The sequence below is a fragment of the Pezoporus flaviventris genome, unplaced genomic scaffold, assembly GCF_033815535.1.
Source record: "Pezoporus flaviventris isolate CSIRO_AGI_PZ_B2104156 unplaced genomic scaffold, CSIRO_AGI_Pfla_v1 ptg000021l, whole genome shotgun sequence".
NCBI classification, from domain to species: Eukaryota; Metazoa; Chordata; class Aves; order Psittaciformes; family Psittacidae; genus Pezoporus; species Pezoporus flaviventris.
The window spans coordinates 3,920,393-3,939,442 of NW_026892569.1; the positions used below are offsets into that span (position 1 = coordinate 3,920,393).

Sequence of the window (19,050 nt, forward strand, 5' to 3'; positions counted from 1 at the left end):
TCCAGCATGTTGGAACAGCAATAAGGCAGTCTATGGGCCATCATTAATATGCTCCTGGTGATTAAAATCACTCTTCCCTAAGACCTTCATCTCTCAACATACTCCAGGCATTTATTAGTGGTCCATTATATGCCCACTTCTATCTTACTGCTAAATTTGAACACTAATTAACATCATCGTGCTTTCTAAAACACAAATGGAAGTTGGTAGTATTTCACTATGTCTAGGCTCTGTCTGCAAGCAGCGAGAGCTGAGCTTCACCCGAAAAACCACCTCCATGGGCTCACGGGGCCAGTGATGGGAGGGTTTCACCTCCATGTGCCATCTCCCGGGTCTCACGGTTATGGGGGATATTGGTGGAAGCAAAACAATGACTTCATTTCCCGAAACGCTGGGGCAGTAGCCAGCAGGACTGCTTAGACGTCTAAACACTCGCTTAATTATCTGGCTGAACTGGGGCCCAGGGCTTGGGTTTGCTGCTATGAACTCAGCTTGCTTTCTCTGTTAGCCCAAAGCAGGGGGAAGCCAGAGCTAACATAGAATGGGAAGGCTTACTGGTTCCAGCTCTCCCCCGTGCATTACCCTGCCTTCTCAGGAAGGAGAGAGTTCAATCAGCCTTTGAAAGTCAGTGAGAGATATTTTTCCCCCCTAAATGTCTTTAAATGTGTCTCTACTGCTGCAGTTCAAGCCCTACCTCCTTCTCAGCAGTAGAGAAAATGAACACCATCCCTTTCTGAAGCAGCCTTTTATGGATCTTGAGACTTTTACCATCTCTTCCCTGAGGCTTTTCCTCTCCTAAACTGAATTCTGCTCATTCCCTATGCACATCCCCATGGAGCAAGCACTGTGCTCCATATCCTTGCTCCCTTCCATCTCTGCTCCTCCTGCTCATTCCCACCCTGGGCACTTACTAGTCCCTATTAGTGTTACCCCTGGAAATATCTCCTGTTGGGATACTGGCTTTTTTTATTTCTTCTTTTCCAAAACCAGGGCATTCCTGCCTCATGTTGTTATTTCCAAGTCCTCTTCTGCAGGGCTGCTGCCTAAGCACTCATTTTGTGTCTTGTATTTTTACAGCTAATTATTCTTAGTTAAGTGCTATAGCTTCTCATGCTGCTGGATTGCTGCCTGCTTTATTTCATACTGCTTCTCCACTTCTACTAACTCTTCTCAGTGATCATTTGAGACTCTCTATAGTCTAATAACTTCTATTATTAGTCTTTAGAAACAGCAATATAGAAGACAGCCATTTTGATAGAGTCCCCAATAGTTTGAATATTGGATATGAGCAAAAGCATTAGAGGGAAAACCTCTCTAATGGGAAGGGAATACTCTGCTCCCTCATGCTTCTAGCCTTTGCTTGAGCTGGCTTTCCTTCTCAGACATGCATTTGTCGCCACCTCCTTGGCATTGCTCTAACTGAGAAGCAGGAGGGGGCTGTGTGAGCGGGGGTCCCACTGTGCCCCAGCACAGTGGAAGCAGAGGTTTTGCAGAAAGCTGAAATGACAGCACAACAGGGACAACGCCAGTCCTCACAGCATTAATACTCAAAAAGAATCTGAGTCAAAATCAGCTTAGCGCGGAAGCGGGCAGGCAAAGGTTCGGGATGTTGTTTTCCCCTTTGGGATTGCTTCTCTTTGGCTTTTTGGCTCAGCCTGAGTGTAGTATTAGTTTAATATCTGATACATCCTCTGTCAGGAGACTTGTTGGTGCTTTTGCGAGGGATTTGACACTGTGTATATTTCTTCTGCTGCCAGCTTGTTATGATCCTGCCCTGTCATGATCTGGGTTTTAGCCTTTGCAGCTGAGGTATAGATTGGCATCATGAAGCAGCAGAAAATTAAGTCCAACTTCTCAGCAAAGATAAGCAACAATGTGAGAGCGGAAGCGGGCTCAGGCTCAGCAGTGAGCACAGCGCTTCCCCTGGAATGGCAAAGACAGAGAAGGTGCTGGTATCAATAAAAACTGGGTGCCAGGGAGAGGCTGTCAGTGACATTACTACCTGCCACACGTGTGTAAAGTCATCAAACAGCGGGTGGGCGGCCGTGACAGCCCTGGGAAAGACATCTCTATTAGCGCGCTCAGCGCCGTGTTGGTACGAGGCTGCAGCACGTTAAGGGGCAGGCAGGCTGTTCCACTTGAGGTGGAAAATGATATATTCAGCGACTGGAGTAATTTGATTTGGCTGAGGTTCACGGTGTTTTGGAATCTGATGTGAGTCTTCCTACTATTGGATACTGCCCCAGATTCCCAATGCTGCAGCATATTGCATCTCCCTTTTGGGCTGCATGGAGTAAATGAGCTTCTGAGCCTGATGGTATGGATTTTGTACCCAGATGGGCAACTTCTCTCATTTTCTGTTATAATCTGGATTTCAAGACTGCAAGAAAATACAGCAAGCACAGTATTCCTGCACCATCTGATTTATAAAAGCAGTCAGTGATTGCATCTAGTAGCCCTTTTTCTGTCCCAAAAGTATTCTGCCCGTCTGATGAAACCTGCTTTCTAGAAGTAGCCTTGGCCAGCACTGGTTTTGTACTGGAGAGGTTTCCAGGAGCAGGATTTTTTTTGTCAAGAGGTTTATTGAGGTGCTGCTCCTAGAGCGGAGAGGTCTGCATGTGACAGAGTACACTGGCTCACTAGGATTGAGCCTGAGACCTGAAAAGTATCAGTCTAGATAGGCAAAGAGCCCATCCCAGGCAGGTATGCAGAGCCCGGGGGGGAGCCACCACAGGCACTTGGAGGAAGAAGCCGTGCGCGCTGGAGGGGAGAGGAAGGAGCGCTGTGAATACTGGCTTAAAATGAATTCCCATGTGCTGTGTGCGCCGGCAGCTGGATGCTGTCTAGCTGCAGCCACCCTGTTAAACTGCTTTCCTTCCCCTGCTGAAACAGGGATTGACAGTTTGCACAAGCTTAATGGTTCGTGTAAGCGAGGTGCTTTGTGCTGGGCTGCGGTGGGTGAAAGCTCGGAGGCGGCGGTGAGACTGGTTACAGAGAGGCTGTCCTCTCCTGGAGCTGCTTGGGAACGGCTCAGCCTCTGTGTGGGACCCAGGGCGCAGTGGGGCGACAACGACTCTGCAGCAAAGCCTGCCCCAGGCAGAGCGTGGTGAGGGCATGCACCTGGCTGCCTGCACTGCCAGGGTCACTCAGGTTTTGCGCCAGCTTTTAATTGCATTAGTTTAATTACAGGGATTTTTGGGTGTAGTGAGGCCTGTGAACATCTCCCTGCACACTAGCTTCATCAGGGGACCGGCAGTCCTGCTTTTCTCCAAGCAGCTGCTATCGTGATGATTAGGGGCCTGCAGCAGAGCCAGGTCCATCAGAGGACCAATAGTTCATCAATGGACTCTATTCACTGATGGTGGTACCTGCCACTGGTGTTCTGTCCAATCGGCTGTAGCCATTTTCCCCATGAACTCTGCCTTTCTCAGGTTTACAAGGGGTTTTAAAATCAGGCCAACCCTCCTGGACCAAGGATGGTTGGAAGAAGGGATGAGAAGCTGGTGTGTGGCCCTGCTCTCTCCCAGGCCACAGGCACATACATCCTGGTTGAAGCAGTGCTGGTAAATGGTGTGCAAAGCTGTGCCTGGCTGACATGGGGTATCACTTGTTCCTTCTGTGTCACCAGAGATGAACACATCAGTGGGGTTTAGGCAATTTTAGCGCTGCCTTAGCTACTTTAAAGTTCCTCAGAGTGTTACTACTATTGGCCCCCATGGCTTGAAGTTGAGCTTAGGATCTGGGGTTTCAAATTGTTTAATTCCTCCTTGTTCCCTGCAGTGTTTTGCTCTGCTACCACTTGACCTCCATTTCCCATGCAGTAATAAGGTCAGCACATGGAGCAGCTCTGCCTTCCTCCCACCAACCCTCCCATCTTGCTGGTCCCTAGAGCTTTCATTGCTTATTCCTTCCATTTTCCCACTTTGCACTGTTTAAAAACAAGGAAGCAAGAGCTCCCTGGAGCCAAACGCTCATTTGCTGGCAAGGACTGTCTGTTAATCAATTAAAGCCCTGCAAATGTGTTTTCAGCAGAGTGGATGATTAAGATGCTTTCTGTCTCTAATGCATACCTGTAGTAGGCTCGCCTGCATGTGAAGGACAGGTGTGAGGGCATGGAGATCCTGCAATTCTGCTTAGTCGGGGGTTAAGGTTGGTGAGGGAAGGGGAAGAGGTTTAGCAGATGCCAGTCTTTGCCTAATGGAGGTTATTTCCTGAGGATACTCTCCAGGGCAGGGTCTTGCCGATCTGCTCTGAAGCATCTCCCCAGGGACTGTCATAGGCAGAAGAGCTCCTCACCAGGACAGGGAAGCAAATGGGCTGATGTGGAAGATATTCAGAAAAATCAACAGAAAAGATACTGATGACAGCACTGAAGCAGCATCAAAAGTGTGTTCATACCCAGGCAACAATTAATCATTGTCAGTAAACTGGGGTTCATGCTTGTGTTTTTGCACTCTGCTGTCAGAGCAAACCTCAGCTGTGGGAACCTGCTGGCCCTTCTAAACATCACTTTAACTTCCATCGCTGACCTCCTTTTCCAGGCATGAATTTGGGTCATTTTGGAGCCTTAAGCACGGGAATCAAAGTGACACAAACCACTTGGCCCGCAAAAAGGTTCTGGGCCTGGTGAGGCGTGTGCTGTGCCCTTGTTGGGTCTAAGTGTCCTCTGCCAGGAGCACACGACATCCCTGTCCCCAGCAGGGCCCCAGGTAAAGCGCATGGCTTCTTTAGAAAGTGTAAAACCAAACCCTTCAGTTGCCCATGCACTTGAGGATAATGAAAGCACCTCCAGAGATAATATTTTTTAAAGCAAAATAAATCAAGCCAATTAATGATTATTTTATTTATATATAGATATTTAGTATTTTAACAACAAGGTTTCACCCTGTCACTTAGTCCATGAAAAGAACTGAAAGCGCTGTGGGCAGAGCAGAGCCCTGCCTTACAGCTGCCACCAGAGAGCATCCTTGTATACTTTTTCCGTGGGAACTGCGCTGAGCTGGGAAGTAACCCATCTTTCAGCAGCCTGTCTCTTTCTAAGCGCTTCCCAGTTAGTTAAAGATACAATAATTGAAACTTGTCTATCAATCATGTTACCAGACAAAACAACGTTGTTTCTCTTCTCTTTTTTTCTCCAAAGTACTGTAGCTTGATCTGCTTAACAGTGCGAACAAAGATGCCAAGTCAAAAATCCCACTTAAATGTTTTCAGGTATAAAAGCACATCATCTTTCGGGAGGGAAGGTGCAAAATTCATTGTTTAGAAGCGCTCTAGGGGAATACTTAAAAGACAGAAACAATGCCAAGAATACAGTATGTGTGCAAAAACCATCTTTTGGGATGATTAACCCCCCCCCCCCCCCCCGCCAAGAATGTGTATGTCTGCACATCTGTATCCCCCTCATCCAAAGCAGCTGATGTACACGTCCGGTGGAAATCCCCCGTGAGGGGATTTAGCTTTGACTCCTCTTTGTGCTTGCTTGGAGTATAAAAGCATGCTAAAACTAGGTTTGCCCTTTGTGGATGCAGGGGCAGGAGGGCAGGGATGGGCGGTGCCTCTGAAGCACATTATTATAATGAATATTTTCTAATGAATTAATGAAGTAAATGAGTTATTGTCTGTTTTCCTGAGCATATTTTCCCTTTCGGTATCCAGGTGTTCCCCAGTACCAGCTGCCTGGAGGTGGAGCAGCCACCTCAGAGCTCCTCCACAGCATTCTAGTGCACTTTGCATTTATACATTTGTCATCAATACACTTATCCCCAGAAATCCTTGACTGGGCCATGGCATGTGTCCCCGTAGGTGGGTGACACTGAGGGCTGCGGCAGGAATAGCTTGTGTACTGTTCAATGGGCCAGGAACATCTGTGCTTTGCGGTGAATAGCTTCCCAGGTTTCTTTCTCTTAAAAGCTTTAAAGCTGTTGAGAGCTTTTAAGTTGTTTCAGTCAAGACAAAAAAAAAAGCAGATTTGTATCTTACAGGGCTAAAATGTGGCAGCTCCTTCGGGCTAAGGGGGACCTGTTGTCCTAGTGGCATCACACAGCGAAGGGTTCTCCAGAGCTTTCTGCTTTTCAAGCCAGGCTCTGCATTGTTTCTTATTTTGCTCAATGATTTTGAATGATTTTGCTTGGGTTTTTTTTTTGCAGCAGTGTTGCATTTGGTCTGTATTTTTATGTATACAATTATACAAACTGATTTGGCAGAGGATCAGGTCTAAGGTTGCAGAGTGGAAGAGCAGAAGACATATCTCTCAATGCAAATCATTTCCCTTTCTCAGTCAGACAAGGAAAAGGGAAAGAAGCAGTGAGAGGCACCAGCACTTTTAGAACTGCTTGAGCAACAGGGGGACCAGCACGCTGTGAGTCACACATGGGGATGCCACTGGGGATGTTTCTGGAAGCTGCCCCTTCCCGCATTGCCATTAGCGCTCCCATTTGCAAACATTAACCAGTGGTTTTAGGAAGGTTTGAAATTAGTGGTCTGTTAGTTAGTGTGTGTTTCCCTCTATGCAGTCTGCTGAGAATACCACAGCCATTATGGCTCATAGACACTGTCCCCAAGATGACTTATGCTTCTGGATGAGTACAATTCAGTTAACCGAAACACAGTCATTAACCAAAATGTGGTCATTACATCCTCATACCTGTGACGTTTGCCACCTCCTCTGGGTGTTGTTCAAGTTCACTTGGGATTTTACCAAATACCTAGCAGGTGGGAGGAGGTCCTGGAGCTGCCCTTTCCCTGCTGTGGTCCAAGCTATGAAAATGCTTCAGTTAGGCTGAAAGTGGGGTTTTCCTTCAGCTGAAGTCTTTGAACTGTGAATACAGAGGTCTATGACAGAACAAGCATGTTTCCAGAACTTCTTATCATGCATGGTTCTGGTTAGATGTTCAAAAAGATTCAATCTGTGGTTGCTACAGTTTACTTTTCTTCTTTCTCCTTGCAGAAATTTCCTCAGTTTTTGAGTTAATTCCAAATTTGTTGCAAGAAACTCATAAAGTTGCTATTGCTCAGTCATTCCTGGTCTCCTTATCAATATAATATGAGGATAAGCAAAGTTCATGGAAACTGCCTACACGGGAAGAATGAACAAGGCAGCATTTCTGAACACTGGTTCTTTCAAAGCTTCTTTGTTCAGAGAAAGGGAAAACAACCTGTAAAACTTCATCCTGACAAAGTGAGCTGCAGATTTAAGGCTATTGAAAAGAGTCATCTCTCCAGATGTAGGTTGGCATGTGGGTTCACAATTGCAAATATGACTTATGATTCATCCCAGAGTACTGGTGATGGGGGGAGAGAGTCTATATTAGGAGAAATGCTGAATGATGAGGGACAGCTCACAAAGTGAAGAACATGGAGAAAGAGGTCATAGGAGATGAAATGCTTCATATTGCCAGGAACATGTTCATTTACTGAAAGAGAAGAAATTTCAAGTGATTTTCATAAGGGGCAATATTCATTTCTCAGCAGACAGGCATCTCTGGGTTTGCTTTAGGCTTCAGGCAGCATCCTACCAGCCTATTGGGTGCCTCTCCAGGGCACATTGCTGCTTCCGCAGCCTTGGGTGCCTTCAGAGGTACAACACAACTATGTCTGGAAAAAACCTGATCCTGCCCAAGAGGCATTTTATACCAAGTGCGTCGTAATATTCAAAAAACAAGTGAACAGTTACAAGGCTCCTTACAAACAGATTGTGATGTAAATGTAAACCCTTGTGATTCAAGCTATGCAACATCCTCTAATCATCTGAGGCATAGGAAGATTTTTCTCTGATTTTCACTTTTTACTCTAACGTTAATCTAGGAGGCTGCTGCCTTGTGAAGAAGTGCTGCTTTAGAACTAAGATGCAGGGTGTGGAGAGCCATCAGCTTGATCATTTTGGCATTTCCAGGGGTGCAGCATTGTGCACTCACCCTCAGCAAAGATGGCTCTGCACTACCCCTTGCCTTTTGTTTGAACTTACTTTGAAGACATTTCCCCCCTGTCTTGAGTCTCATGAAAGATAAAAGTCCAAAAGACAGCCACCCTTCTTTGATGTTCTGCCTTCAGAAGACCACCTTGGCATGCCAGTAGCTTAGGCAAGTGGTGTCAGCCAGCTAGGACTTGTGTCACCTGTGGGAATGGCCAGCTGGAGCAAGAAGAGAAAATACTGCTAAAGAGAAGAATTGGAGGCAATTCACCTGGGAAAAGCAATGTAGGCACTTTTATTGGTGGTGGTGTAAAGCTTTTGCCTCAGTTTTGCCCCTCTTGCAGCTGCCTTGAGCTTTGGGCAGCTCCCAGCTGTAGCCAGCTCCCCACCATCCCAGCACTCTGTTGTCTGGACCTCTTCTCCACTGAGCCAGAGGGATTACCAGCCGCTTTGAATACCCTCACACAAAGCAGGGAGTTAAACTCTGAACTTCCATCTGTTCATAATGAAACATTTTCACCGGCTGAATTTGACTAATCTAGTGATTACTGTTGGGAGAGAGCGATCTCTTTGAGTCCTCCAGCTGGTCCTGCATGGAAAGCCTCTTGCCTTGCTGTAAGGGGCTGCAGTCATTTCCTCTGTGCTTTTCATCTAATTTTGTCATAATAATTCAGCAAGTCCACTCTGGCCAGCTGTTCCTCAGGCCTCCTGGCCCGCATTGCTTCCACGAGGCTGCTGGTGAGGATGTTGAATCAATCCTTCCAACAATTTTGCATCTGTCCTCGGCTCTTGGAGTTGTTCCAGCTGTTCTGAATATACAGCTGATAATTTACTAACACCCCCCGCAGTGATTCACTAGCCTGTGAAACCTCCTCACTGTGCTCCAGTTTCTCACTTCCCAGGCTGGCGACAGTCATTGAAAATATTGTACAAGTGACAGTTCAAATGAATTAGCAGTAATTTAAACTCTTGGTAGCAATTTACAGATAAGCTGGGTTTTGCCTGGTGTTTCCTTGCGCAGCAGGATGTGGATTTCTCTGGGATATGATGTTATCTGAAGTCTTCTTCAGTGAAAGCTGTCGGGCATCTGGTGGTAAGGCAAACTCTGCAGTGTGGACAAGAGATCCTGAAATGGTGCTTGAGAGATCCTTGGAATTGTTTAGCCTAGAGAAGATAAAGCTCTGGGGAGACCTTGCTGTGGTTTTTCAGTACTTAAGGTGTGCTTGTAAGAAAGGTGGGACAAATATTTTAGCAGGGCCTGTTGCAACAGGACAAGGGTTAATGGTTTGAAACTAAAAAAGGGGAAATTCAAGTGAGATATAAGGAAGAAATTTTTTTTAGGATGAGGGTGTTGGAACACTGGAACAGGTTGCCCAGAGAGGTGGTAAATGCCCTACCTCTGGTAATGCTCAAGGTCAGGTTGAATGGGGATCTGAGCAACCTGGTCTAAGTTGAAGAAGTCACTACTCACTGCAAGGGGCTTGGACTAGATGATCCTTCCAATCCCAACCATTCTATGATTCTGTATCCCCAGGGAGACAAGATAGATCATGAGGAAGCCCTTTCAATAGGTTCCTTTTGCTCACCAGTGGCTCTTCTCTTGGGGCGACTTTGTGGAAGCAGAGAGAGTTAAAGTGCTCTGTTCACAACCACCCTGACTGCAAATATTGTCTTCTCTCTTTGTTATTTATTGAACCACAAATGTGGTCCCTGATTTTTCTGGACTAGTTTTCTTCAAATACTTCTCCCATGCTGTGCCACGCTCTCTGCTTGCTGCATGCTGTTGTGCATATCCCCCTTTTACTCCTTCTCTGGTTTTGGCCTCTACTTTGCAGAAGCATTTGGCAGATAGCACAGTGAGGAATCTCCAACTTTGCCCTCTTTTATATCTCCAGATAGAAATATGGACGAGAATGCAGCAGCTTCTTCTCCTCTGTGCCTTGATATTCTCTTCCCTTCCAATTGACAGGAAAAGTCTGGCTATAGCTTTCCAGATGCTGTACTCTCTTAAATCCTCCCAGAGATGCCGAGGCATTGGTCCACGCTGTAATCACTGAAGGATTACAACCAGTGTCATTCCATATTAGTAGGATTATTAAGTAAAATTGGCTTATAGGATCCAGCATGCTGGCAGCTTACCCCAGCTGAACAATAGCTGCACGTCCCTTCTGCACACCAGCCCCTGTGCTGCCTTTCTGCCAGGCTTTCCATTGATTTTAAATTTCACTATTTGCTTTTAAAGCACTCAGGGGCTTGGGGGTTTCCTACATCATTAATTTATTGCTTTCCTCAGAGCTAGGACAAGCTTCAAGATGTTCATCCGTCAGCTTGTTGTCAGTGTCAGGGTTTTGCACAGAAATTTCAGCAATGAAATGCTCTAGGGCCAGCACTGGTGCTGTTCAGTCAAAATCTGAAGGTTGTTTGCTCATGACAACTTGGTTCTGCTCATCATAAGCTGTCCTCAATTCAGAGCAGACAGAGGTGGCTGCTGCATCATATTCAACTCCCTGCTGTTGCCGGCACTGTGGTCATGCACAGTGCAGGACAGGTGATAGAAAGATGCTGTCCAGCATCCTCCAAATTTTGTGGAAACCAGTTTTGTCCCTTATGTTGTCCCCAGGTGCCCAGCGTGAGCAGAGTGCTGGGTAGCTTGGAAAGACCCTTTTTCTGAGCTTATTACTTCCATTTTTCAGACTTTCTGGAGGGAGAGGAAAAGCACCAGGTTTTCGCAGCCTTCCAGTCACCACATGAAAGAAGTCTTTGAAAGCTTCAATCAGAGGGGTGATGTTCCCATGGGAAGGCTGATAGAGGATGTGCGAGGTTTGGTACTGCAAGAGAATATTGTGCTGTGGTGGGCACCCAGAAAAGTAGGTAAAAATGCTGCTGCTCCATCTCAGGCTTATCTTTAATGAACTTTCTGTTCTCCCTTTTACATTACTGGGATGTGTAACTTGGTTTTCCTTATTAATGACGAAGTAATTGGTTACAGCACAGGGTCTGTGTCCATTAACACATCTGCTCAAAGACTGCTTGTACTTTCTGATACATGTTTTGCGCACAAGCAACGTATTTGTTCCTTGTCTGAGTGTGTGCATTATCTAATACACCTCATCTCCTCATTTGAATTTTAAACAGAAAACTAATAAAGAAGATTATTGCACCATGGCAATAACAATGCTAATTGATCACTGGCACAGCAATATCTTGGGGATGCTTGTGGAAGTTACGTTGGTGAATTCTTCATTAAGTGCGTAAGGGCTTTTAATTGTAACAGAGTTCCTGCCTTGGATAAAGAGCCCCTTGACTTGGTCAAGCTTTATACATTTATCCACAGTATAGCACATAAATTGGTAGAATTAAGTGTGGCCTATTTTTATTCTGACTTGCTACTATCACAGCAATAACCTTTGCTCCTGGCTTCACTTCAAGGCTAAATACTGTGCCCAACCCATATCCAACCTGCGGTCCATGATCATTCCCATTTTGCCCACAAATGACCCAGGAAGGTTCATTGTCAGGTTAGAGAGCCAGAGGAAGGGTACAGAGAAAGTTTAGTCGATGCTAAACACAAACAAAGATGCCAGAGCAAAGCCAGTGACCTGCTGGAAACTGAGGATGGAATGTATGAGAGCTGTAAATCTTAGTTATAAAAATCATTGATCAGAATTAAAATTAAGACAAGACAAAAGAGCACTGAGATGATTCAGGTCTTGTCCAAAGAATTCAATTTAAAACTGTAACTTTGAGAAGCTCTGGGTTGGTTCATTCCGTGTTTGTGTAAGCAGCCGGTGTGAGGATTACTGCAAGAACAAAACTCTGTCTGGCATTCTTCCAGAGGGGCTGCGTGAGGTTAGAGCTGCATAAGTCTCCTCTGTTGTGCTGAGGAGCTTTGCTAAGCTGCCTGACACCGCTTGATCCTTCTGGATATAGAGAAGCTTTCCATCATCTGCAAAGAATTAGAGGTTATATGAACAGCATCAGGAAGAGTATCAATGTAAGCGAATTACTGCACTGATGTGTGTGTTGTGAAGCATGTGCCTGGAGCAGTGTGCAGCTCTCCCTGTGGGTCAGGTACCACGGAGTAACTCATGCTGTACACCTGTATCCGAGTAGTGACCAGACACCCAGCAAGTGCCACTGGAGCTCTGAGATACCCAGAAGTCTCTGGCAGTGTTTTATACCCTCCCCTGCTGTGAGAGGTATGGCCAGCTGTTATGAATTGAGTATTGAACCCAAACAGAGCCCCAGCCCTCATTAAAACCTATACTCGTGACAACTTCTAGACATGCTCTCAGACTCACCAGCTTCCCGCAGTGCAAACACATCACTCAGGGCCAAGTAACCACATTGGTCCTCTGTGCAAGTGTACGTACTGCTCAGGCACAGTGGGGATAGTGGAGCATCGAGCAGCTCGGGGGCTTGACCAGAGGCTGTGGTTCCAGAGAGGGACAGAGGTTGGAGAAGGGGCATAAGTGCACATCACACTCACAGCTTCTTGGGCAGGGCTTTGATGGGAGGCTTTCTGAAAAAGAACATTGTCCATAGGATCTGTTTCTGCCCTGAGAAAAAGGCTTGGTGTCCTTTTGGTGTAAATAGGGTGAAATGATGCATGTATTAAGCTAATCTCCTCTTCCAGTGTTAGACTGCAGTCCAAGGGGCAGGAGCATTGCAAGACTTGACTTGTCTTAACTTCTTAAAGACTTCATGTTTTAACAATTCCCATCAGTCCATTGAAAAAAGTCCCAGGGAATTCCTGAATTTCATCACAGAGCTAATTGTGGTGCTTTCCACTTTCCCTTGTCTGAATCTCTCTTACCCTTCCCACCTCTGCCCAGCCCTGGGGTGCTGCTTTTAGAGGGACTCCTTCCTTACTTTGCCTTATGTCAACTTTTGCTGTGTCTTGTGGACCTACGGAGTGGTGCTAGTGCTTTCCTGGGTGCTCTTGGAGGCCAGGGGGCCATCACTTGCCCAGCTAAACACATAGTAGGGCTCCCAAAAACCTATAGTACATGTAGCTACAGCATGATTGCATCTTGCTTGCTCTCTGTGTCACAAACTGTATGCAAAGGATGAAACAAATAAATGAATAAATCATTGGCGTTGTAACACTGCAGACAACTGGAAACATGATATAAATACTAAAGGCTGGATCTATGCTTCCCAGCAGTGTTTGATGTGGGCTACAGCTACCCCAAGGGACTTCTGGTCCCTGAGGACCTGATTTACGCCAGTGCTGGAGATCAAAAGCCAGGATGTGGTGTTGCACAGCTATAATAATGGCTGTCCAAATTTCATTCAGCTCCAGGTCTGGTGAGACAATGCTAGAATGCAGCCATTGGCAGACCAGGAATTAAATGATTTGTGTTGGCTGGCTTAGGGAAGGGATTCACTGTTTTCATCACATGCCAGTACTGTTTCAGCCATGTATGGAGGAAAAGAAGAGGCTTTATAAGGGTTTATGAATTGGCTGGACACCAGAACTTAAGCCCTGCTAAGTTGTAGTATTTATCCTTACAAAACTCATCTTCCAGTTGCGGAAATAAATAGGGCTGGATTCCTGTCATGCAGACGGGGAATGCTGTAACCACTGGTGAGAGCTCCAGATACTCCAACATGCAAAAAATCATTACATAAAGCCCCAAAGTGCCAGATGTGTTGTTAATAAGTTCATTTATTTACTTTATAGAATTTGATTGTGACAGCCATTAAGCACGGTCTGGGCACTGGCTCTTACCAGGGTGGAGTGTTTCTACCTGGACAGGGGCATCTCTTATTTGCTGGTTAAGCAGATTAGGGGCAACCCTAGCCTAAGGAGACCAAATGGTGGATGTCTCCTCTAGCACAAAGCAAACCTCCAAATCCATATGATGTTTCCACACTCAAGATCTCCAGCACAGTGTGCTATCTGAGGGCCTCTTTGCTGGGTGTCACAACCTGGGATAATGGTATGAGGTTTCTTCCACTTGAAAATTTGTATCCCTAGGTATTCTGGATTGTACCCTCAAGAAAACAGCATCTAAACTGTAGATCACTGAGAATTAGCCTATGGCTTCCACAAATATGAATTTAAATAGCCTATTATCTCAAAGCACTGTTAATGTTATTATTCCCACTTACTAGATGCATGCTCCATACTGAATATGCTTCAAATTCATTAGCTTCCATTTTATGTTGCATAAATTTGTAGTCTGCCCTTTTTAAAGAGAAGATGAAACCTGAGTGTAAAATTTCCTGAACAGTTCCAATGTAGCTTAATTAGTAACTTGTAAGGATTTTGCAAGCCTCTGAGATGGCTTGAAATGCTTGAGTCATTTTATTACAAGATTTGGAGTTAGTATTCCAGATTAATAATACATATGAGCATTTATTAAACTCTAGGCAGCACTTACAAACAACAGCAACAAAAAAAGGCTTATCATGCCTGTAACAGCCTTAAGGAGGAAAAACTTGTGAGTGACTCATCTTCTGCTCTCTTTTCCTTCATGTTCAGTTGAAGCTGAAGTTCTGGGAAGGGGCTGAGCCCCCTGGGTGGAGGACAGGCTTCATTTTATAGACTGCTCTGTTGCTCCCACGTTTTCTCCAGAGGACAAGTAGATGGCAACATTGAATTTGGAGTGCTTTGCTTGGGATGTGGAGAAGGGGTCTTCTATTGGTAAGGGACTTACTTCATAAATGTAATTTCCTATAACAGTGTTAAAGATGGGCACTGAACTTTTAGGTACCATTTTCTTTTGCTAAAGAAGGAGGGATGAGGATCAGAGGAGGCTGGTTCTTGATGGCTCTGCTATGCCACAGCAGCCCGTATGGCTGATTTGGTACAGATCACTGACCCCTCCAGTACTTGCTGAGGCACATGCAGTGGCTGATGTACAAATGAATGTGGGTTTTTATGTTAGTGCATAAAGAATCAAGGGTCTCTGGTTTATCGACCACTTCTAGGAATACCTTCTTGACAGGCAGTAGTTCTCTATAAAAAGCAGAACAAATCTCCCTATAGGGGGATTTAAAACTTTCTCGACTGAGTTTTCTTCAGGAGATCAAACTTTCTCCAGATCCAAGTGAGAGGAATAGCACCAAAAATATATCAAGGTGCCCATTTATGTTAGCAGAGATTCTTAACCAGGCACAGCTGGAGAGAGACAGAAAGAAGCAAGTAATAAAGTTAAATAAAGAAGGAGACTTCTAGCTTGAAAGTGGAGCCTTAGGAAGGAAATTTAAAACTGGCACGACCATATGACAGTGCAGGACCACTGGAGATGTCCAGCAGCAGCAGCAGCAAACATGTGCAAACGTGATGAATCCATAGGCTGTTCTCCAATGCCTCAGACACCTTCATTGAAAGTGCAATGTGAAGCTGGCTGGGGAAGGGCAGGCTTTTCCTTAAAGATATCACAAGGCTTGCAGTAGCGGTGAATGCAAATGTAGTCAGAGAGCCAAATCCATCTCCGTGTGTAAAGGCTGTGTATAACTCAACGAACTAGAGGTTGCGAGATGCATCAACCTAGTGCTGGCTCTCTCCATGGGACTAAATTTCCTTTAAACTGCTTTCACGTGGTGTGCAAACTGGAAAGGGGCACGTTAGTGCTGCTCACAGCGGGGCCTGCAGTAGAGCAGCAGCAGTAAGAATGATTCAGAATAATAAACCTTGTCTTCCCGGGTGAGCGCAAGTGAACAGTGAGCCAGCAAAAGGGAATGCTGAGGGAACATCTCTTGGAGAGCGATGAGGGAGCAGCCGGGGCTGGTTGAGGGGGGCTGTGTGCCAGGGAAGGGGGTGGTCTGCTGTATATTCCCAGTGCTGTGCTACCAGAGGCTGTTTTATCCCTGCAAGTGAGAAAGGAAGGAGCTGTTTGGAGGAAAGACTTCTGTTCATTGCTAATTCATCCTCTGAGGCTTGTACAGCACATCCTAAAGTCCCTGTCTGAGGGCTCTCCTGGGTCCCAGGGTGAGAAGTGCTGGTGGGAGAGCAGGGCACAGCGCCACTGCACAAGCTTCCACTTATTTTGTTTGTGCTATTTACGTTCCTTCCAACTCTGTCTCTCCCCTGCTTCTTGCTCTGTCTCTGATACAGCCCATCAGAAATGTCTCAGAGGGTTTTCACCAAATCATGGAGTGGGCTGGAACCTGCTGGGTTGGTCAAAGCCTTCTCCTGAGGTTTAGGAGAAGGCAGTGGAGAAATTCAGCTGTATCTAGCATGCAGTGAATGTGGACTGGTGCACAATCATTTTGAACTTTGTCTATTCAATTAGTATTGGTATTATGAAGGAAATGTAGATCCTGATAAAGATGGTGACCAGTTTCTTTTTTAAGGACATTTGGGTCAAGATCTCCCTTTTGTCAAATTCATTACTCACTTTCTGGGCATTCTTGCTATCCTCTTGTTATGTTCAGCTACAAGATTGGTGGACCTGACTGTGTTGGTTGACTTTCAATTCTGTTGTCAAAATAAATGAGAAGTCAGGAAATTGCAGACCCAGTCCAAATGCAATCTGCTCAGGGGGTTGGTACTTGGAAAGTTCCCTCCATCTGTTGTGGTTGGTTTAGAGGCTCGCTCAGACCTTTGGCATGACCTGTTGATTTCAGTGTCTGCCCAAATATTTACAACCAAGTACAATAATTGTGGTATCCAAGCCATAAAACTGCGGATCACTTATAGGCTCCTCTCTGGCATATCTCTTGTCCAGCCATGACAAGCCCAGCAAGCAAATCTGGTTTAGCTCAAAGGCAAGCCTATGTTGCATGAAGGACTTACCTCTGCTCCCAAGACGAAACTCCTCCTGCAGCCATCCAGATCAATCTAATTGTAAGCAATATAAAATGGTGCTTTAAATAAACCTCATCTGCATACTGAGAAAAACTTCTCAGCTTACTGAATATGGAAATTATTTATCGCCTCAGTATCAAAATATCAGAGGTTGGCTGGTGCCTTCGGGAGAATCAATTGTGATACAGCATTATTTCTCACTTCCCCATGTATAATGTGATCTGCCAAATCCAATCCAGTTTTGCATTTGATGGTCCCCAGTAGGATGAAAGGTGAAGCTAATGTCATATAAACAATGCCAAGCATCATCCCCCATGAAATTTTATGTGACAGTTGAAAGGTGCCAAATTATCCTAAAATAGCCTGGGGACTTCACAGTTCCTGCGACCTAGCAGTTTACAACAATGCAGATATTTTGCTGCTCACTTTGCTTCTGTTCTCTCTTTTTAATTGTGAACTCAGTACCAGTATTCCAGCCTTGTAGGTGAGAAAATGAGTGGTTTCATGCCGTGCTATCCAATATCCTCAGTAACAAGACACTGTAGAGGGAGAACGTGGAGGCAGAAGCAAGCGTTTGCTAAGTCCAAATCCTTCTCTCTTCACTCGCTCTTGATCAGACCAAAGTCTCATTTGTTGCCATTATAGGGTAGTTTTCCCTAAATGTGGCCAAAAAGAGAGTTTTGTGCAAGGACATATCATAAGCCAAATTGTCTTTTATTTTTTCACCATGCAAGAAATAGCCTGCTTTTTGCTCTTCCTCTCCCTTCCTAGATCCTGAAACAATCTCTATTACGTGGGCACATCATCACTAGGGGAACTCCTTGTTTTTCTTGTCATTATCTGTAAAATAAGTCTGATATATATATATGTGTGTATATATATATATATATATGTAGGATGTTAAGGATGTGTATATTTATTGAAAATTGCCTGGGTAAGATGAACTACCATTGAGAATATTAGAGCAGAGCCTACAAATTACTGCCAGTTCCCAGCCCAAGGAAAGGTCTAAATGTGTTTCTCTGTTTCTTTCCATTTCTCTTGGGCAATATTGCTAATTGCTGCTCATCTTTCACATCTGAGATCTGGCTGTTTTATTGGGAAAACATCCCTTTGTGCTTATATCTGTGCTGAGGTTGCCCATTTAATTTCAGTGAAGGATGGTCGTGTCAAAAGTGTGCAATGGAGAGATGCTCATTGCAGAGCAGTTGTGACTGCTGGACTTTCTTTATTCCTCAACCATATCTATATCAGAGATCAGTGTTGTTTATCAGTCCGCATTTGTCAGGTGCTGCATCTCTACGGCACTGAGTGCATATTTTAGTACATTAAAGAGTTTCCAATCTGCCTATAAGGAGACTAAATAGCATATTAACACTATGTGGTCTTCCTTATATGTCATGGGACCTGAGGATGGAAAGACTAGGACTCTGAACAACATGAACAAAGATCTCATTATATTTAGAGTAAATTGGAGTAGGCACTGCATTAACATGGGACAAAAATAAATCTTTCTTAGCTAATACACTTTATGTGTTTCTATAACAAAGGATGGCAGATTTTCTTAACATCTCAGTTACCTTCTTACGGGCTTGAGAGGAAGGCAGTTTTTCATTAAGTTGCTTTGCAACCATGGTGGGAGTAAGGGATGCATTGCTTTGGGTGCAAAACAAGTGTAAAGATAAATCTTTTTTACAGACATGAGTAATGTCTGTAATGAGTAATGAGGTTAACGCTACAAGCCCTGAAAAGGGGGGTGAATCTGGTGAGCTTCTAAACCTGTGATGTGCTGGATGCCAGTTCTTCACTGCCAGATTACTGGCATTTAACTTGGGAATTGCCAACAAGCTGATGGAGGAGTTTCCTGTGGGTTCGTTGTCTGGAAAATATTGTGAGTTTATCTTGAAAGCAGTTCTGTACTTTCAGTTTCTTTGCAAAATGCTCATTGACAATATTCTTACATTTGTGCTTTCTTTGCTTAGTTTCATAATTAAGAAGTATTTTTATAGTCTTACACAGTTTGCAAAGGGATGGAAGGAGGACCAAGTGCTTGGTCACCTTACCTGTCATACCCAAGCTCCCTGTGGTGCTCCTCACGGGCATACCCATGGCACCATGGCCAGGCTCTGTGAGGACAGGCAGTAGGAGCAAGGTATTATAAAAGCAGGAGTCCTCTGTGCTTCAGCTACAGCACAAGACTCATTTTCTAGCAGGGACTAGTGAAGATTGCTTGGAATTGAGATGGCTGGCAGAAATAGGCTCCTGTCTCCACCCCAGGAGCAGACTGTCCCTTGCATCCCCAGGTCTGAATGTGCAGGGCTGTGAACTAGGGATGTGAAATGCCTCAATTTCCACAAACTCAGATATACACTATTTAAAA

The 19,050-nt window shown here is 45.0% G+C and overlaps 1 long non-coding RNA gene across 1 annotated transcript in view; it reads left to right on the forward strand.

The window, feature by feature from the left end:
* LOC133270715 (uncharacterized) overlaps window positions 1-16,671 on the forward strand; it is a 52,469-nt gene extending 35,798 nt beyond the window's left edge. Inside the window, exon 3 of the long non-coding RNA XR_009743878.1 lies at window positions 15,978-16,671. This is a non-coding gene — a long non-coding RNA (uncharacterized LOC133270715). The remainder of the gene's footprint in view (window positions 1-15,977) is intronic.
* Window positions 16,672-19,050: the final 2,379 nt, after the last annotated feature.